Source organism: Haliotis rufescens, unplaced genomic scaffold (assembly GCF_023055435.1).
Source record: "Haliotis rufescens isolate VD_foot unplaced genomic scaffold, xgHalRufe1.0.p SCAF_5, whole genome shotgun sequence".
NCBI lineage: Eukaryota > Metazoa > Mollusca > Gastropoda > Lepetellida > Haliotidae > Haliotis > Haliotis rufescens.
The window spans coordinates 49656656-49678176 of NW_025964223.1; the positions used below are offsets into that span (position 1 = coordinate 49656656).

Genomic DNA, 21521 nt, shown 5'->3' on the forward strand with positions numbered 1-21521 from the left:
GCTTAAGCCTTCTTTGGCTTGACTGCCTTCTTCTTGGGGGTCTTGACCTTCTTGGGTTTGGCTGCTGCCTTCTTGGGTGTCTTCGCCTTCTTGGGCTTGGCTGCAGCCTTCACCTTCTTTGGTGACTTAGCGGCCTTCTTAGCGGCTGTTTTGGGTTTCTTGGCAGCAGCTGGCTTCTTGACTTTCTTGGGGGATTTGGCAGCCTTCTTTGGTTTGGCAGCTGCCTTAGCCTTCTTGGGTTTTTCGTCTTTCTTTGCCTCGCCAAGACGGAATGATCCAGCGGCTCCAGTTCCCTTTGATTGCTTCAGTGCGCCGTTCTTGACTCCATTTTTCAAAGCAGTCTTGATGCGAGCATTGATGGCCACCTGGTTGTCACCAACCTTGTAGTTGGCCAAGATGTATTTCAGAACAGCCTGTCGGGAAGAACCACCCCTCTCCTTCAGGGTTGAAATAGCTTTCTTGATCATCTCCAAATAGGTAGGATGTGCGGCAGCCTTCTTAGGCTTGGCAGCAGCCTTCTTCTTGGGAGTCTTGACAACAGCGGGGGCAGCAGCAGCATCAGCCATAGTGGTAAGTTTGAGTGGTAAAAATTCACGTCAGCTACGAGAGAAGCACAGAGAGCGAATGACACTTCCCCACAGACAGCCCGGCTGATACTCCGGAGGCGCGGACGTCGGAGGAGACACCCTGCTTGTTGTGGCTGATAGCTGCACGCTTACAAGCGCGTGTGCTTTTTCGTGTATTTGTATCCGAATAATCACTTCTTAATCAAGGAAAGTTTCAATTTCAACAATACAGTTAGGTAGTAAAAACATTTGGCTACATTTCGGTTACAATAGCAACGCTCACGGGTGAAGTTCAAAGCCACACGTGCTGTTTCCAATGAAGCGACCCAGTCTAAAATGTAGACATCGCTACTTTCAAAAGCACATTTTTAGCCTTGAGACTCAAGTTTATGCATTTTAAACGTTGCCTGTCAATTCTCAATATATCTAACTATGAAAGTAAAACACAACACTCATCAGTATTGCCTATGATAAGCTAGAACAAGCTTTCAAACAACGACAATGAAGCACGTTTTTCTGACGACTTCGCCATTTTGCAACAGAAAACATTTGACACTATATTTCTGGAGACATAATTTTGGTCACTTCAATTAGAGTTGAAACTAACTTTGTCATAACAAGTAAGTAACGGGGATTTTACTTTCAGGAAAACAGTCTAGTAAGACGAGGATCTCGGGACACAAGCAGCTAGGGCGCGAAGCCCCGAACAGTAACATATATACATTGGTGTTTAGATCACTCGATCGGTCGTCACAGATTAAGTCTTTTTGCCTGTCTTAATAGCACGATATTAGTAGGGGTCTTCGTCGTTTGGATGTTAATTTAACCAGAACAATATAGGCTACCATCCATCAACGAAAAGTGAATGTTTCAGACGAAAGGCCGGATCGAGTGAGCGAGTGTGCCGGGCCTCGTGTTAAACAGTGATCACATGTTTTTAGAACGGCTAGATTTTAATCCCTGTAAATATACATCATAAATCAACAAACACAACATGTCTACTGAACCCGCTGAAAACGCGAGCATGCTGTTTTCATGGCAATGTCTGTTTACCAATGTGTGGTGGCTATATGTAGCTAAAGTTTGCCGACAAGCATTGTCTACGGCCATACCACGTTGAAAACACCGGTTCTCGTCCGATCACCGAAGTTAAGCAACGTCGGGCCCGGAGAGTACTTGGATGGGTGACCGCCTGGGAACACCGGGTGCAGTAGACATTTTTGCTGTGCGATTCCCACTTTTTTTCTTTTTCGACCATAAGGTGCACTTGCCTCATTCACATCTGATGTAATCATACACTTTTATTTCCTTGTAAATGGCCCCACTCATGCATGTCTGCTCAAAGACATAGCTGCCAGCCATGTATTCTTACATACCTTTACAGAAAGGAATTTTCCACTATACATGTGATCATATTCAGTTGTCAGTTCACCCAACTCGTCAACTATTCTGAAGGCATGTACGTCCTTTTCGCCACATAAAGGTGTTTGCGTGCACCGATAATTGACTATTTTACTTACTTTCTTACTTTCAAAGCATGAATATATAATATATACATGTAAAATTATAATGTTGTTCGTGTTAAGTCTCGGCTCACATCTCTTTGCCTACACAGATAAGAAAAGGAGAAAGAGTTAGATCGTACAGAGCGCCTGTCAATAGGAGTTCACTGGCTTGCTGCTGGAAAATGTATTTTGAAAGCTGTGAGCAAGCTGATCACTGTTGACACGCTTTAAAAATATGAAAAAAAAACGACGCGACTGTGTGATAAACCAGCTATTTTATGTTCCCCGTTCTAGCTGATCGCTGGCAAACGTACTTTAGACTTATTAGAAAGTATTTCCATACATTTCTCTCGCCATACAACGGGTAGATGTGACATGTTGCAGGTAGGGGGCTAGGCGAAACGCACACGACCAAGGGCGCACAACTCTTGGCGCTCTATTTGAAAAGTCGTGCACAGGCGAGGCGTGTGTCGGTAAAACACCCCGTGGATGTCTGGCCTTTATCGCCGTTTTACACCTTTGAACACAACGTGCATGTGCAGCTACACACATAGGAAGTCTGCACTCAGGATATTATATATATCAACGACACTAATCGCCTCACTTTCCAACATACACCCATTTGGGGGGTTAATAAACAAGCATAACAACAGTCATTAGTGTGAAGACACACTACCCCACCCCCCCATCCCCCCCCCCACACACAATAAAATCCCTGACATACCTTTATCAACATCACCTATGTGTGTTATGTGCGTGGTGGGTGTTGCTGCCACGTTATCTCTGTTATCACGAGAACCTGCACTTTATTACTGCTAATATACATATTTATTGTTTTGTTATCAGTGTTTTCAAGTTTTCTTTTGGGGTATTTGGATGGCCCTGAAAAGGGCCTTTGGACCACAGAAATGTGGAGCGAAGGCGTGACAATGAGAGCTTAAGCCTTCTTTGGCTTGACTGCCTTCTTCTTGGGGGTCTTGACCTTCTTGGGTTTGGCTGCTGCCTTCTTGGGTGTCTTCGCCTTCTTGGGCTTGGCTGCAGCCTTCACCTTCTTTGGTGACTTAGCGGCCTTCTTAGCGGCTGTTTTGGGTTTCTTGGCAGCAGCTGGCTTCTTGACTTTCTTGGGGGATTTGGCAGCCTTCTTTGGTTTGGCAGCTGCCTTAGCCTTCTTGGGTTTTTCGTCTTTCTTTGCCTCGCCAAGACGGAATGATCCAGCGGCTCCAGTTCCCTTTGATTGCTTCAGTGCGCCGTTCTTGACTCCATTTTTCAAAGCAGTCTTGATGCGAGCATTGATGGCCACCTGGTTGTCACCAACCTTGTAGTTGGCCAAGATGTATTTCAGAACAGCCTGTCGGGAAGAACCACCCCTCTCCTTCAGGGTTGAAATAGCTTTCTTGATCATCTCCAAATAGGTAGGATGTGCGGCAGCCTTCTTAGGCTTGGCAGCAGCCTTCTTCTTGGGAGTCTTGACAACAGCGGGGGCAGCAGCAGCATCAGCCATAGTGGTAAGTTTGAGTGGTAAAAATTCACGTCAGCTACGAGAGAAGCACAGAGAGCGAATGACACTTCCCCACAGACAGCCCGGCTGATACTCCGGAGGCGCGGACGTCGGAGGAGACACCCTGCTTGTTGTGGCTGATAGCTGCACGCTTACAAGCGCGTGTGCTTTTTCGTGTATTTGTATCCGAATAATCACTTCTTAATCAAGGAAAGTTTCAATTTCAACAATACAGTTAGGTAGTAAAAACATTTGGCTACATTTCGGTTACAATAGCAACGCTCACGGGTGAAGTTCAAAGCCACACGTGCTGTTTCCAATGAAGCGACCCAGTCTAAAATGTAGACATCGCTACTTTCAAAAGCACATTTTTAGCCTTGAGACTCAAGTTTATGCATTTTAAACGTTGCCTGTCAATTCTCAATATATCTAACTATGAAAGTAAAACACAACACTCATCAGTATTGCCTATGATAAGCTAGAACAAGCTTTCAAACAACGACAATGAAGCACGTTTTTCTGACGACTTCGCCATTTTGCAACAGAAAACATTTGACACTATATTTCTGGAGACATAATTTTGGTCACTTCAATTAGAGTTGAAACTAACTTTGTCATAACAAGTAAGTAACGGGGATTTTACTTTCAGGAAAACAGTCTAGTAAGACGAGGATCTCGGGACACAAGCAGCTAGGGCGCGAAGCCCCGAACAGTAACATATATACATTGGTGTTTAGATCACTCGATCGGTCGTCACAGATTAAGTCTTTTTGCCTGTCTTAATAGCACGATATTAGTAGGGGTCTTCGTCGTTTGGATGTTAATTTAACCAGAACAATATAGGCTACCATCCATCAACGAAAAGTGAATGTTTCAGACGAAAGGCCGGATCGAGTGAGCGAGTGTGCCGGGCCTCGTGTTAAACAGTGATCACATGTTTTTAGAACGGCTAGATTTTAATCCCTGTAAATATACATCATAAATCAACAAACACAACATGTCTACTGAACCCGCTGAAAACGCGAGCATGCTGTTTTCATGGCAATGTCTGTTTACCAATGTGTGGTGGCTATATGTAGCTAAAGTTTGCCGACAAGCATTGTCTACGGCCATACCACGTTGAAAACACCGGTTCTCGTCCGATCACCGAAGTTAAGCAACGTCGGGCCCGGAGAGTACTTGGATGGGTGACCGCCTGGGAACACCGGGTGCAGTAGACATTTTTGCTGTGCGATTCCCACTTTTTTTCCTTTTTCGACCATAAGGTGCACTTGCCTCATTCACATCTGATGTAATCATACACTTTTATTTCCTTGTAAATGGCCCCACTCATGCATGTCTGCTCAAAGACATAGCTGCCAGCCATGTATTCTTACATACCTTTACAGAAAGGAATTTTCCACTATACATGTGATCATATTCAGTTGTCAGTTCACCCAACTCGTCAACTATTCTGAAGGCATGTACGTCCTTTTCGCCACATAAAGGTGTTTGCGTGCACCGATAATTGACTATTTTACTTACTTTCTTACTTTCAAAGCATGAATATATAATATATACATGTAAAATTATAATGTTGTTCGTGTTAAGTCTCGGCTCACATCTCTTTGCCTACACAGATAAGAAAAGGAGAAAGAGTTAGATCGTACAGAGCGCCTGTCAATAGGAGTTCACTGGCTTGCTGCTGGAAAATGTATTTTGAAAGCTGTGAGCAAGCTGATCACTGTTGACACGCTTTAAAAATATGAAAAAAAAACGACGCGACTGTGTGATAAACCAGCTATTTTATGTTCCCCGTTCTAGCTGATCGCTGGCAAACGTACTTTAGACTTATTAGAAAGTATTTCCATACATTTCTCTCGCCATACAACAGGTAGATGTGACATGTTGCAGGTAGGGGGCTAGGCGAAACGCACACGACCAAGGGCGCACAACTCTTGGCGCTCTATTTGAAAAGTCGTGCACAGGCGAGGCGTGTGTCGGTAAAACACCCCGTGGATGTCTGGCCTTTATCGCCGTTTTACACCTTTGAACACAACGTGCATGTGCAGCTACACACATAGGAAGTCTGCACTCAGGATATTATATATATCAACGACACTAATCGCCTCACTTTCCAACATACACCCATTTGGGGGGTTAATAAACAAGCATAACAACAGTCATTAGTGTGAAGACACACTACCCCACCCCCCCATCCCCCCCCACACACACAATAAAATCCCTGACATACCTTTATCAACATCACCTATGTGTGTTATGTGCGTGGTGGGTGTTGCTGCCACGTTATCTCTGTTATCACGAGAACCTGCACTTTATTACTGCTAATATACATATTTATTGTTTTGTTATCAGTGTTTTCAAGTTTTCTTTTGGGGTATTTAGATGGCCCTGAAAAGGGCCTTTGGACCACAGAAATGTGGAGCGAAGGCGTGACAATGAGAGCTTAAGCCTTCTTTGGCTTGACTGCCTTCTTCTTGGGGGTCTTGACCTTCTTGGGTTTGGCTGCTGCCTTCTTGGGTGTCTTCGCCTTCTTGGGCTTGGCTGCAGCCTTCACCTTCTTTGGTGACTTAGCGGCCTTCTTAGCGGCTGTTTTGGGTTTCTTGGCAGCAGCTGGCTTCTTGACTTTCTTGGGGGATTTGGCAGCCTTCTTTGGTTTGGCAGCTGCCTTAGCCTTCTTGGGTTTTTCGTCTTTCTTTGCCTCGCCAAGACGGAATGATCCAGCGGCTCCAGTTCCCTTTGATTGCTTCAGTGCGCCGTTCTTGACTCCATTTTTCAAAGCAGTCTTGATGCGAGCATTGATGGCCACCTGGTTGTCACCAACCTTGTAGTTGGCCAAGATGTATTTCAGAACAGCCTGTCGGGAAGAACCACCCCTCTCCTTCAGGGTTGAAATAGCTTTCTTGATCATCTCCAAATAGGTAGGATGTGCGGCAGCCTTCTTAGGCTTGGCAGCAGCCTTCTTCTTGGGAGTCTTGACAACAGCGGGGGCAGCAGCAGCATCAGCCATAGTGGTAAGTTTGAGTGGTAAAAATTCACGTCAGCTACGAGAGAAGCACAGAGAGCGAATGACACTTCCCCACAGACAGCCCGGCTGATACTCCGGAGGCGCGGACGTCGGAGGAGACACCCTGCTTGTTGTGGCTGATAGCTGCACGCTTACAAGCGCGTGTGCTTTTTCGTGTATTTGTATCCGAATAATCACTTCTTAATCAAGGAAAGTTTCAATTTCAACAATACAGTTAGGTAGTAAAAACATTTGGCTACATTTCGGTTACAATAGCAACGCTCACGGGTGAAGTTCAAAGCCACACGTGCTGTTTCCAATGAAGCGACCCAGTCTAAAATGTAGACATCGCTACTTTCAAAAGCACATTTTTAGCCTTGAGACTCAAGTTTATGCATTTTAAACGTTGCCTGTCAATTCTCAATATATCTAACTATGAAAGTAAAACACAACACTCATCAGTATTGCCTATGATAAGCTAGAACAAGCTTTCAAACAACGACAATGAAGCACGTTTTTCTGACGACTTCGCCATTTTGCAACAGAAAACATTTGACACTATATTTCTGGAGACATAATTTTGGTCACTTCAATTAGAGTTGAAACTAACTTTGTCATAACAAGTAAGTAACGGGGATTTTACTTTCAGGAAAACAGTCTAGTAAGACGAGGATCTCGGGACACAAGCAGCTAGGGCGCGAAGCCCCGAACAGTAACATATATACATTGGTGTTTAGATCACTCGATCGGTCGTCACAGATTAAGTCTTTTTGCCTGTCTTAATAGCACGATATTAGTAGGGGTCTTCGTCGTTTGGATGTTAATTTAACCAGAACAATATAGGCTACCATCCATCAACGAAAAGTGAATGTTTCAGACGAAAGGCCGGATCGAGTGAGCGAGTGTGCCGGGCCTCGTGTTAAACAGTGATCACATGTTTTTAGAACGGCTAGATTTTAATCCCTGTAAATATACATCATAAATCAACAAACACAACATGTCTACTGAACCCGCTGAAAACGCGAGCATGCTGTTTTCATGGCAATGTCTGTTTACCAATGTGTGGTGGCTATATGTAGCTAAAGTTTGCCGACAAGCATTGTCTACGGCCATACCACGTTGAAAACACCGGTTCTCGTCCGATCACCGAAGTTAAGCAACGTCGGGCCCGGAGAGTACTTGGATGGGTGACCGCCTGGGAACACCGGGTGCAGTAGACATTTTTGCTGTGCGATTCCCACTTTTTTTCCTTTTTCGACCATAAGGTGCACTTGCCTCATTCACATCTGATGTAATCATACACTTTTATTTCCTTGTAAATGGCCCCACTCATGCATGTCTGCTCAAAGACATAGCTGCCAGCCATGTATTCTTACATACCTTTACAGAAAGGAATTTTCCACTATACATGTGATCATATTCAGTTGTCAGTTCACCCAACTCGTCAACTATTCTGAAGGCATGTACGTCCTTTTCGCCACATAAAGGTGTTTGCGTGCACCGATAATTGACTATTTTACTTACTTTCTTACTTTCAAAGCATGAATATATAATATATACATGTAAAATTATAATGTTGTTCGTGTTAAGTCTCGGCTCACATCTCTTTGCCTACACAGATAAGAAAAGGAGAAAGAGTTAGATCGTACAGAGCGCCTGTCAATAGGAGTTCACTGGCTTGCTGCTGGAAAATGTATTTTGAAAGCTGTGAGCAAGCTGATCACTGTTGACACGCTTTAAAAATATGAAAAAAAAACGACGCGACTGTGTGATAAACCAGCTATTTTATGTTCCCCGTTCTAGCTGATCGCTGGCAAACGTACTTTAGACTTATTAGAAAGTATTTCCATACATTTCTCTCGCCATACAACAGGTAGATGTGACATGTTGCAGGTAGGGGGCTAGGCGAAACGCACACGACCAAGGGCGCACAACTCTTGGCGCTCTATTTGAAAAGTCGTGCACAGGCGAGGCGTGTGTCGGTAAAACACCCCGTGGATGTCTGGCCTTTATCGCCGTTTTACACCTTTGAACACAACGTGCATGTGCAGCTACACACATAGGAAGTCTGCACTCAGGATATTATATATATCAACGACACTAATCGCCTCACTTTCCAACATACACCCATTTGGGGGGTTAATAAACAAGCATAACAACAGTCATTAGTGTGAAGACACACTACCCCACCCCCCCATCCCCCCCCACACACACAATAAAATCCCTGACATACCTTTATCAACATCACCTATGTGTGTTATGTGCGTGGTGGGTGTTGCTGCCACGTTATCTCTGTTATCACGAGAACCTGCACTTTATTACTGCTAATATACATATTTATTGTTTTGTTATCAGTGTTTTCAAGTTTTCTTTTGGGGTATTTGGATGGCCCTGAAAAGGGCCTTTGGACCACAGAAATGTGGAGCGAAGGCGTGACAATGAGAGCTTAAGCCTTCTTTGGCTTGACTGCCTTCTTCTTGGGGGTCTTGACCTTCTTGGGTTTGGCTGCTGCCTTCTTGGGTGTCTTCGCCTTCTTGGGCTTGGCTGCAGCCTTCACCTTCTTTGGTGACTTAGCGGCCTTCTTAGCGGCTGTTTTGGGTTTCTTGGCAGCAGCTGGCTTCTTGACTTTCTTGGGGGATTTGGCAGCCTTCTTTGGTTTGGCAGCTGCCTTAGCCTTCTTGGGTTTTTCGTCTTTCTTTGCCTCGCCAAGACGGAATGATCCAGCGGCTCCAGTTCCCTTTGATTGCTTCAGTGCGCCGTTCTTGACTCCATTTTTCAAAGCAGTCTTGATGCGAGCATTGATGGCCACCTGGTTGTCACCAACCTTGTAGTTGGCCAAGATGTATTTCAGAACAGCCTGTCGGGAAGAACCACCCCTCTCCTTCAGGGTTGAAATAGCTTTCTTGATCATCTCCAAATAGGTAGGATGTGCGGCAGCCTTCTTAGGCTTGGCAGCAGCCTTCTTCTTGGGAGTCTTGACAACAGCGGGGGCAGCAGCAGCATCAGCCATAGTGGTAAGTTTGAGTGGTAAAAATTCACGTCAGCTACGAGAGAAGCACAGAGAGCGAATGACACTTCCCCACAGACAGCCCGGCTGATACTCCGGAGGCGCGGACGTCGGAGGAGACACCCTGCTTGTTGTGGCTGATAGCTGCACGCTTACAAGCGCGTGTGCTTTTTCGTGTATTTGTATCCGAATAATCACTTCTTAATCAAGGAAAGTTTCAATTTCAACAATACAGTTAGGTAGTAAAAACATTTGGCTACATTTCGGTTACAATAGCAACGCTCACGGGTGAAGTTCAAAGCCACACGTGCTGTTTCCAATGAAGCGACCCAGTCTAAAATGTAGACATCGCTACTTTCAAAAGCACATTTTTAGCCTTGAGACTCAAGTTTATGCATTTTAAACGTTGCCTGTCAATTCTCAATATATCTAACTATGAAAGTAAAACACAACACTCATCAGTATTGCCTATGATAAGCTAGAACAAGCTTTCAAACAACGACAATGAAGCACGTTTTTCTGACGACTTCGCCATTTTGCAACAGAAAACATTTGACACTATATTTCTGGAGACATAATTTTGGTCACTTCAATTAGAGTTGAAACTAACTTTGTCATAACAAGTAAGTAACGGGGATTTTACTTTCAGGAAAACAGTCTAGTAAGACGAGGATCTCGGGACACAAGCAGCTAGGGCGCGAAGCCCCGAACAGTAACATATATACATTGGTGTTTAGATCACTCGATCGGTCGTCACAGATTAAGTCTTTTTGCCTGTCTTAATAGCACGATATTAGTAGGGGTCTTCGTCGTTTGGATGTTAATTTTACCAGAACAATATAGGCTACCATCCATCAACGAAAAGTGAATGTTTCAGACGAAAGGCCGGATCGAGTGAGCGAGTGTGCCGGGCCTCGTGTTAAACAGTGATCACATGTTTTTAGAACGGCTAGATTTTAATCCCTGTAAATATACATCATAAATCAACAAACACAACATGTCTACTGAACCCGCTGAAAACGCGAGCATGCTGTTTTCATGGCAATGTCTGTTTACCAATGTGTGGTGGCTATATGTAGCTAAAGTTTGCCGACAAGCATTGTCTACGACCATACCACGTTGAAAACACCGGTTCTCGTCCGATCACCGAAGTTAAGCAACGTCGGGCCCGGAGAGTACTTGGATGGGTGACCGCCTGGGAACACCGGGTGCAGTAGACATTTTTGCTGTGCGATTCCCACTTTTTTTCCTTTTTCGACCATAAGGTGCACTTGCCTCATTCACATCTGATGTAATCATACACTTTTATTTCCTTGTAAATGGCCCCACTCATGCATGTCTGCTCAAAGACATAGCTGCCAGCCATGTATTCTTACATACCTTTACAGAAAGGAATTTTCCACTATACATGTGATCATATTCAGTTGTCAGTTCACCCAACTCGTCAACTATTCTGAAGGCATGTACGTCCTTTTCGCCACATAAAGGTGTTTGCGTGCACCGATAATTGACTATTTTACTTACTTTCTTACTTTCAAAGCATGAATATATAATATATACATGTAAAATTATAATGTTGTTCGTGTTAAGTCTCGGCTCACATCTCTTTGCCTACACAGATAAGAAAAGGAGAAAGAGTTAGATCGTACAGAGCGCCTGTCAATAGGAGTTCACTGGCTTGCTGCTGGAAAATGTATTTTGAAAGCTGTGAGCAAGCTGATCACTGTTGACACGCTTTAAAAATATGAAAAAAAAACGACGCGACTGTGTGATAAACCAGCTATTTTATGTTCCCCGTTCTAGCTGATCGCTGGCAAACGTACTTTAGACTTATTAGAAAGTATTTCCATACATTTCTCTCGCCATACAACAGGTAGATGTGACATGTTGCAGGTAGGGGGCTAGGCGAAACGCACACGACCAAGGGCGCACAACTCTTGGCGCTCTATTTGAAAAGTCGTGCACAGGCGAGGCGTGTGTCGGTAAAACACCCCGTGGATGTCTGGCCTTTATCGCCGTTTTACACCTTTGAACACAACGTGCATGTGCAGCTACACACATAGGAAGTCTGCACTCAGGATATTATATATATCAACGACACTAATCGCCTCACTTTCCAACATACACCCATTTGGGGGGTTAATAAACAAGCATAACAACAGTCATTAGTGTGAAGACACACTACCCCACCCCCCCATCCCCCCCCACACACACAATAAAATCCCTGACATACCTTTATCAACATCACCTATGTGTGTTATGTGCGTGGTGGGTGTTGCTGCCACGTTATCTCTGTTATCACGAGAACCTGCACTTTATTACTGCTAATATACATATTTATTGTTTTGTTATCAGTGTTTTCAAGTTTTCTTTTGGGGTATTTGGATGGCCCTGAAAAGGGCCTTTGGACCACAGAAATGTGGAGCGAAGGCGTGACAATGAGAGCTTAAGCCTTCTTTGGCTTGACTGCCTTCTTCTTGGGGGTCTTGACCTTCTTGGGTTTGGCTGCTGCCTTCTTGGGTGTCTTCGCCTTCTTGGGCTTGGCTGCAGCCTTCACCTTCTTTGGTGACTTAGCGGCCTTCTTAGCGGCTGTTTTGGGTTTCTTGGCAGCAGCTGGCTTCTTGACTTTCTTGGGGGATTTGGCAGCCTTCTTTGGTTTGGCAGCTGCCTTAGCCTTCTTGGGTTTTTCGTCTTTCTTTGCCTCGCCAAGACGGAATGATCCAGCGGCTCCAGTTCCCTTTGATTGCTTCAGTGCGCCGTTCTTGACTCCATTTTTCAAAGCAGTCTTGATGCGAGCATTGATGGCCACCTGGTTGTCACCAACCTTGTAGTTGGCCAAGATGTATTTCAGAACAGCCTGTCGGGAAGAACCACCCCTCTCCTTCAGGGTTGAAATAGCTTTCTTGATCATCTCCAAATAGGTAGGATGTGCGGCAGCCTTCTTAGGCTTGGCAGCAGCCTTCTTCTTGGGAGTCTTGACAACAGCGGGGGCAGCAGCAGCATCAGCCATAGTGGTAAGTTTGAGTGGTAAAAATTCACGTCAGCTACGAGAGAAGCACAGAGAGCGAATGACACTTCCCCACAGACAGCCCGGCTGATACTCCGGAGGCGCGGACGTCGGAGGAGACACCCTGCTTGTTGTGGCTGATAGCTGCACGCTTACAAGCGCGTGTGCTTTTTCGTGTATTTGTATCCGAATAATCACTTCTTAATCAAGGAAAGTTTCAATTTCAACAATACAGTTAGGTAGTAAAAACATTTGGCTACATTTCGGTTACAATAGCAACGCTCACGGGTGAAGTTCAAAGCCACACGTGCTGTTTCCAATGAAGCGACCCAGTCTAAAATGTAGACATCGCTACTTTCAAAAGCACATTTTTAGCCTTGAGACTCAAGTTTATGCATTTTAAACGTTGCCTGTCAATTCTCAATATATCTAACTATGAAAGTAAAACACAACACTCATCAGTATTGCCTATGATAAGCTAGAACAAGCTTTCAAACAACGACAATGAAGCACGTTTTTCTGACGACTTCGCCATTTTGCAACAGAAAACATTTGACACTATATTTCTGGAGACATAATTTTGGTCACTTCAATTAGAGTTGAAACTAACTTTGTCATAACAAGTAAGTAACGGGGATTTTACTTTCAGGAAAACAGTCTAGTAAGACGAGGATCTCGGGACACAAGCAGCTAGGGCGCGAAGCCCCGAACAGTAACATATATACATTGGTGTTTAGATCACTCGATCGGTCGTCACAGATTAAGTCTTTTTGCCTGTCTTAATAGCACGATATTAGTAGGGGTCTTCGTCGTTTGGATGTTAATTTAACCAGAACAATATAGGCTACCATCCATCAACGAAAAGTGAATGTTTCAGACGAAAGGCCGGATCGAGTGAGCGAGTGTGCCGGGCCTCGTGTTAAACAGTGATCACATGTTTTTAGAACGGCTAGATTTTAATCCCTGTAAATATACATCATAAATCAACAAACACAACATGTCTACTGAACCCGCTGAAAACGCGAGCATGCTGTTTTCATGGCAATGTCTGTTTACCAATGTGTGGTGGCTATATGTAGCTAAAGTTTGCCGACAAGCATTGTCTACGACCATACCACGTTGAAAACACCGGTTCTCGTCCGATCACCGAAGTTAAGCAACGTCGGGCCCGGAGAGTACTTGGATGGGTGACCGCCTGGGAACACCGGGTGCAGTAGACATTTTTGCTGTGCGATTCCCACTTTTTTTCCTTTTTCGACCATAAGGTGCACTTGCCTCATTCACATCTGATGTAATCATACACTTTTATTTCCTTGTAAATGGCCCCACTCATGCATGTCTGCTCAAAGACATAGCTGCCAGCCATGTATTCTTACATACCTTTACAGAAAGGAATTTTCCACTATACATGTGATCATATTCAGTTGTCAGTTCACCCAACTCGTCAACTATTCTGAAGGCATGTACGTCCTTTTCGCCACATAAAGGTGTTTGCGTGCACCGATAATTGACTATTTTACTTACTTTCTTACTTTCAAAGCATGAATATATAATATATACATGTAAAATTATAATGTTGTTCGTGTTAAGTCTCGGCTCACATCTCTTTGCCTACACAGATAAGAAAAGGAGAAAGAGTTAGATCGTACAGAGCGCCTGTCAATAGGAGTTCACTGGCTTGCTGCTGGAAAATGTATTTTGAAAGCTGTGAGCAAGCTGATCACTGTTGACACGCTTTAAAAATATGAAAAAAAAACGACGCGACTGTGTGATAAACCAGCTATTTTATGTTCCCCGTTCTAGCTGATCGCTGGCAAACGTACTTTAGACTTATTAGAAAGTATTTCCATACATTTCTCTCGCCATACAACAGGTAGATGTGACATGTTGCAGGTAGGGGGCTAGGCGAAACGCACACGACCAAGGGCGCACAACTCTTGGCGCTCTATTTGAAAAGTCGTGCACAGGCGAGGCGTGTGTCGGTAAAACACCCCGTGGATGTCTGGCCTTTATCGCCGTTTTACACCTTTGAACACAACGTGCATGTGCAGCTACACACATAGGAAGTCTGCACTCAGGATATTATATATATCAACGACACTAATCGCCTCACTCTCCAACATACACCCATTTGGGGGGTTAATAAACAAGCATAACAACAGTCATTAGTGTGAAGACACACTACCCCACCCCCCCATCCCCCCCCCCACACACAATAAAATCCCTGACATACCTTTATCAACATCACCTATGTGTGTTATGTGCGTGGTGGGTGTTGCTGCCACGTTATCTCTGTTATCACGAGAACCTGCACTTTATTACTGCTAATATACATATTTATTGTTTTGTTATCAGTGTTTTCAAGTTTTCTTTTGGGGTATTTGGATGGCCCTGAAAAGGGCCTTTGGACCACAGAAATGTGGAGCGAAGGCGTGACAATGAGAGCTTAAGCCTTCTTTGGCTTGACTGCCTTCTTCTTGGGGGTCTTGACCTTCTTGGGTTTGGCTGCTGCCTTCTTGGGTGTCTTCGCCTTCTTGGGCTTGGCTGCAGCCTTCACCTTCTTTGGTGACTTAGCGGCCTTCTTAGCGGCTGTTTTGGGTTTCTTGGCAGCAGCTGGCTTCTTGACTTTCTTGGGGGATTTGGCAGCCTTCTTTGGTTTGGCAGCTGCCTTAGCCTTCTTGGGTTTTTCGTCTTTCTTTGCCTCGCCAAGACGGAATGATCCAGCGGCTCCAGTTCCCTTTGATTGCTTCAGTGCGCCGTTCTTGACTCCATTTTTCAAAGCAGTCTTGATGCGAGCATTGATGGCCACCTGGTTGTCACCAACCTTGTAGTTGGCCAAGATGTATTTCAGAACAGCCTGTCGGGAAGAACCACCCCTCTCCTTCAGGGTTGAAATAGCTTTCTTGATCATCTCCAAATAGGTAGGATGTGCGGCAGCCTTCTTAGGCTTGGCAGCAGCCTTCTTCTTGGGAGTCTTGACAACAGCGGGGGCAGCAGCAGCATCAGCCATAGTGGTAAGTTTGAGTGGTAAAAATTCACGTCAGCTACGAGAGAAGCACAGAGAGCGAATGACACTTCCCCACAGACAGCCCGGCTGATACTCCGGAGGCGCGGACGTCGGAGGAGACACCCTGCTTGTTGTGGCTGATAGCTGCACGCTTACAAGCGCGTGTGCTTTTTCGTGTATTTGTATCCGAATAATCACTTCTTAATCAAGGAAAGTTTCAATTTCAACAATACAGTTAGGTAGTAAAAACATTTGGCTACATTTCGGTTACAATAGCAACGCTCACGGGTGAAGTTCAAAGCCACACGTGCTGTTTCCAATGAAGCGACCCAGTCTAAAATGTAGACATCGCTACTTTCAAAAGCACATTTTTAGCCTTGAGACTCAAGTTTATGCATTTTAAACGTTGCCTGTCAATTCTCAATATATCTAACTATGAAAGTAAAACACAACACTCATCAGTATTGCCTATGATAAGCTAGAACAAGCTTTCAAACAACGACAATGAAGCACGTTTTTCTGACGACTTCGCCATTTTGCAACAGAAAACATTTGACACTATATTTCTGGAGACATAATTTTGGTCACTTCAATTAGAGTTGAAACTAACTTTGTCATAACAAGTAAGTAACGGGGATTTTACTTTCAGGAAAACAGTCTAGTAAGACGAGGATCTCGGGACACAAGCAGCTAGGGCGCGAAGCCCCGAACAGTAACATATATACATTGGTGTTTAGATCACTCGATCGGTCGTCACAGATTAAGTCTTTTTGCCTGTCTTAATAGCACGATATTAGTAGGGGTCTTCGTCGTTTGGATGTTAATTTAACCAGAACAATATAGGCTACCATCCATCAACGAAAAGTGAATGTTTCAGACGAAAGGCCGGATCGAGTGAGCGAGTGTGCCGGGCCTCGTGTTAAACAGTGATCACATGTTTTTAGAACGGCTAGATTTTAATCCCTGTAAATATACATCATAAATCAACAAACACAACATGTCTACTGAACCCGCTGAAAACGCGAGCATGCTGTTTTCATGGCAATGTCTGTTTACCAATGTGTGGTGGCTATATGTAGCTAAAGTTTGCCGACAAGCATTGTCTACGACCATACCACGTTGAAAACACCGGTTCTCGTCCGATCACCGAAGTTAAGCAACGTCGGGCCCGGAGAGTACTTGGATGGGTGACCGCCTGGGAACACCGGGTGCAGTAGACATTTTTGCTGTGCGATTCCCACTTTTTTTCCTTTTTCGACCATAAGGTGCACTTGCCTCATTCACATCTGATGTAATCATACACTTTTATTTCCTTGTAAATGGCCCCACTCATGCATGTCTGCTCAAAGACATAGCTGCCAGCCATGTATTCTTACATACCTTTACAGAAAGGAATTTTCCACTATACATGTGATCATATTCAGTTGTCAGTTCACCCAACTCGTCAACTATTCTGAAGGCATGTACGTCCTTTTCGCCACATAAAGGTGTTTGCGTGCACCGATAATTGACTATTTTACTTACTTTCTTACTTTCAAAGCATGAATATATAATATATACATGTAAAATTATAATGTTGTTCGTGTTAAGTCTCGGCTCACATCTCTTTGCCTACACAGATAAGAAAAGGAGAAAGAGTTAGATCGTACAGAGCGCCTGTCAATAGGAGTTCACTGGCTTGCTGCTGGAAAATGTATTTTGAAAGCTGTGAGCAAGCTGATCACTGTTGACACGCTTTAAAAATATGAAAAAAAAACGACGCGACTGTGTGATAAACCAGCTATTTTATGTTCCCCGTTCTAGCTGATCGCTGGCAAACGTACTTTAGACTTATTAGAAAGTATTTCCATACATTTCTCTCGCCATACAACAGGTAGATGTGACATGTTGCAGGTAGGGGGCTAGGCGAAACGCACACGACCAAGGGCGCACAACTCTTGGCGCTCTATTTGAAAAGTCGTGCACAGGCGAGGCGTGTGTCGGTAAAACACCCCGTGGATGTCTGGCCTTTATCGCCGTTTTACACCTTTGAACACAACGTGCATGTGCAGCTACACACATAGGAAGTCTGCACTCAGGATATTATATATATCAACGACACTAATCGCCTCACTTTCCAACATACACCCATTTGGGGGGTTAATAAACAAGCATAACAACAGTCATTAGTGTGAAGACACACTACCCCACCCCCCCATCCCCCCCCCACACACACAATAAAATCCCTGACATACCTTTATCAACATCACCTATGTGTGTTATGTGCGTGGTGGGTGTTGCTGCCACGTTATCTCTGTTATCACGAGAACCTGCACTTTATTACTGCTAATATACATATTTATTGTTTTGTTATCAGTGTTTTCAAGTTTTCTTTTGGGGTATTTGGATGGCCCTGAAAAGGGCCTTTGGACCACAGAAATGTGGAGCGAAGGCGTGACAATGAGAGCTTAAGCCTTCTTTGGCTTGACTGCCTTCTTCTTGGGGGTCTTGACCTTCTTGGGTTTGGCTGCTGCCTTCTTGGGTGTCTTCGCCTTCTTGGGCTTGGCTGCAGCCTTCACCTTCTTTGGTGACTTAGCGGCCTTCTTAGCGGCTGTTTTGGGTTTCTTGGCAGCAGCTGGCTTCTTGACTTTCTTGGGGGATTTGGCAGCCTTCTTTGGTTTGGCAGCTGCCTTAGCCTTCTTGGGTTTTTCGTCTTTCTTTGCCTCGCCAAGACGGAATGATCCAGCGGCTCCAGTTCCCTTTGATTGCTTCAGTGCGCCGTTCTTGACTCCATTTTTCAAAGCAGTCTTGATGCGAGCATTGATGGCCACCTGGTTGTCACCAACCTTGTAGTTGGCCAAGATGTATTTCAGAACAGCCTGTCGGGAAGAACCACCCCTCTCCTTCAGGGTTGAAATAGCTTTCTTGATCATCTCCAAATAGGTAGGATGTGCGGCAGCCTTCTTAGGCTTGGCAGCAGCCTTCTTCTTGGGAGTCTTGACAACAGCGGGGGCAGCAGCAGCATCAGCCATAGTGGTAAGTTTGAGTGGTAAAAATTCACGTCAGCTACGAGAGAAGCACAGAGAGCGAATGACACTTCCCCACAGACAGCCCGGCTGATACTCCGGAGGCGCGGACGTCGGAGGAGACACCCTGCTTGTTGTGGCTGATAGCTGCACGCTTACAAGCGCGTGTGCTTTTTCGTGTATTTGTATCCGAATAATCACTTCTTAATCAAGGAAAGTTTCAATTTCAACAATACAGTTAGGTAGTAAAAACATTTGGCTACATTTCGGTTACAATAGCAACGCTCACGGGTGAAGTTCAAAGCCACACGTGCTGTTTCCAATGAAGCGACCCAGTCTAAAATGTAGACATCGCTACTTTCAAAAGCACATTTTTAGCCTTGAGACTCAAGTTTATGCATTTTAAACGTTGCCTGTCAATTCTCAATATATCTAACTATGAAAGTAAAACACAACACTCATCAGTATTGCCTATGATAAGCTAGAACAAGCTTTCAAACAACGACAATGAAGCACGTTTTTCTGACGACTTCGCCATTTTGCAACAGAAAACATTTGACACTATATTTCTGGAGACATAATTTTGGTCACTTCAATTAGAGTTGAAACTAACTTTGTCATAACAAGTAAGTAACGGGGATTTTACTTTCAGGAAAACAGTCTAGTAAGACGAGGATCTCGGGACACAAGCAGCTAGGGCGCGAAGCCCCGAACAGTAACATATATACATTGGTGTTTAGATCACTCGATCGGTCGTCACAGATTAAGTCTTTTTGCCTGTCTTAATAGCACGATATTAGTAGGGGTCTTCGTCGTTTGGATGTTAATTTAACCAGAACAATATAGGCTACCATCCATCAACGAAAAGTGAATGTTTCAGACGAAAGGCCGGATCGAGTGAGCGAGTGTGCCGGGCCTCGTGTTAAACAGTGATCACATGTTTTTAGAACGGCTAGATTTTAATCCCTGTAAATATACATCATAAATCAACAAACACAACATGTCTACTGAACCCGCTGAAAACGCGAGCATGCTGTTTTCATGGCAATGTCTGTTTACCAATGTGTGGTCGCTATATGTAGCTAAAGTTTGCCGACAAGCATTGTCTACGGCCATACCACGTTGAAAACACCGGTTCTCGTCCGATCACCGAAGTTAAGCAACGTCGGCCCCGGAGAGTACTTGGATGGGTGACCGCCTGGGAACACCGGGTGCAGTAGACATTTTTGCTGTGCGATTCCCACTTTTTTTCCTTTTTCGACCATAAGGTGCACTTGTCTCATTCACATCTGATGTAATCATACACTTTTATTTCCTTGTAAATGGCCCCACTCATGCATGTCTGCTCAAAGACATAGCTGCCAGCCATGTATTCTTACATACCTTTACAGAAAGGAATTTTCCACTATACATGTGATCATATTCAGTTGTCAGTTCACCCAACTCGTCAACTATTCTGAAGGCATGTACGTCCTTTTCGCCACATAAAGGTGTTTGCGTGCACCGATAATTGACTATTTTACTTACTTTCTTACTTTCAAAGCATGAATATATAATATATACATGTAAAATTATAATGTTGTTCGTGTTAAGTCTCGGCTCACATCTCTTTGCCTACACAGATAAGAAAAGGAGATAGAGTTAGATCGTACAGAGCGCCTGTCAATAGGAGTTCACTGGCTTGCTGCTGGAAAATGTATTTTGAAAGCTGTGAGCAAGCTGATCACTGTTGACACGCTTTAAAAATATGAAAAAAAAACGACGCGACTGTGTGATAAACCAGCTATTTTATATTCCCCGTTCTAGCTGATCGCTGGCAAACGTACTTTAGACTTATTAGAAAGTATTTCCATACATTTCTCTCGCCATACAACAGGTAGATGTGACATGTTGCAGGTAGGGGGCTAGGCGAAACGCACACGACCAAGGGCGCACAACTCTTGGCGCTCTATTTGAAAAGTCGTGCACAGGCGAGGCGTGTGTCGGTAAAACACCCCGTGGATGTCTGGCCTTTATCGCCGTTTTACACCTTTGAACACAACGTGCATGTGCAGCTACACACATAGGAAGTCTGCACTCAGGATATTATATATATCAACGACACTAATCGCCTCACTTTCCAACATACACCCATTTGGGGGGTTAATAAACAAGCATAACAACAGTCATTAGTGTGAAGACACACTACCCCACCCCCCCCATCCCCCCCCACACACACAATAAAATCCCTGACATACCTTTATCAACATCACCTATGTGTGTTATGTGCGTGGTGGGTGTTGCTGCCACGTTATCTCTGTTATCACGAGAACCTGCACTTTATTACTGCTAATATACATATTTATTGTTTTGTTATCAGTGTTTTCAAGTTTTCTTTTGGGGTATTTGGATGGCCCTGAAAAGGGCCTTTGGACCACAGAAATGTGGAGCGAAGGCGTGACAATGAGAGCTTAAGCCTTCTTTGGCTTGACTGCCTTCTTCTTGGGGGTCTTGACCTTCTTGGGTTTGGCTGCTGCCTTCTTGGGTGTCTTCGCCTTCTTGGGCTTGGCTGCAGCCTTCACCTTCTTTGGTGACTTAGCGGCCTTCTTAGCGGCTGTTTTGGGTTTCTTGGCAGCAGCTGGCTTCTTGACTTTCTTGGGGGATTTGGCAGCCTTCTTTGGTTTGGCAGCTGCCTTAGCCTTCTTGGGTTTTTCGTCTTTCTTTGCCTCGCCAAGACGGAATGATCCAGCGGCTCCAGTTCCCTTTGATTGCTTCAGTGCGCCGTTCTTGACTCCATTTTTCAAAGCAGTCTTGATGCGAGCATTGATGGCCACCTGGTTGTCACCAACCTTGTAGTTGGCCAAGATGTATTTCAGAACAGCCTGTCGGGAAGAACCACCCCTCTCCTTCAGGGTTGAAATAGCTTTCTTGATCATCTCC

At 44.5% G+C, this 21521-nt stretch overlaps 7 non-coding genes across 7 annotated transcripts; all 7 read left to right on the forward strand.

Moving 5' to 3' along the window:
- Positions 1-1664: 1664 nt before the first annotated feature.
- Positions 1665-1783, forward strand: LOC125373634. The gene has a single exon (XR_007218472.1). It is a non-coding gene; the product is annotated as a 5S ribosomal RNA (ribosomal RNA).
- A 2887-nt stretch (positions 1784-4670) lies between these two features.
- On the forward strand, positions 4671-4789 carry LOC125373635. Its single transcript, XR_007218473.1, has one exon. It is a non-coding gene; the product is annotated as a 5S ribosomal RNA (ribosomal RNA).
- A 2888-nt stretch (positions 4790-7677) lies between these two features.
- On the forward strand, positions 7678-7796 carry LOC125373637. The gene has a single exon (XR_007218475.1). It is a non-coding gene; the product is annotated as a 5S ribosomal RNA (ribosomal RNA).
- A 2888-nt stretch (positions 7797-10684) lies between these two features.
- On the forward strand, positions 10685-10803 carry LOC125373586. The gene has a single exon (XR_007218429.1). It is a non-coding gene; the product is annotated as a 5S ribosomal RNA (ribosomal RNA).
- Positions 10804-13691: 2888 nt separating this feature from the next.
- LOC125373587 lies at positions 13692-13810 on the forward strand. Its single transcript, XR_007218430.1, has one exon. It is a non-coding gene; the product is annotated as a 5S ribosomal RNA (ribosomal RNA).
- A 2888-nt stretch (positions 13811-16698) lies between these two features.
- Positions 16699-16817, forward strand: LOC125373588. Its single transcript, XR_007218431.1, has one exon. It is a non-coding gene; the product is annotated as a 5S ribosomal RNA (ribosomal RNA).
- Positions 16818-19706: 2889 nt separating this feature from the next.
- LOC125373590 lies at positions 19707-19825 on the forward strand. The gene has a single exon (XR_007218433.1). It is a non-coding gene; the product is annotated as a 5S ribosomal RNA (ribosomal RNA).
- The last annotated feature ends 1696 nt before the right edge of the window (positions 19826-21521 follow it).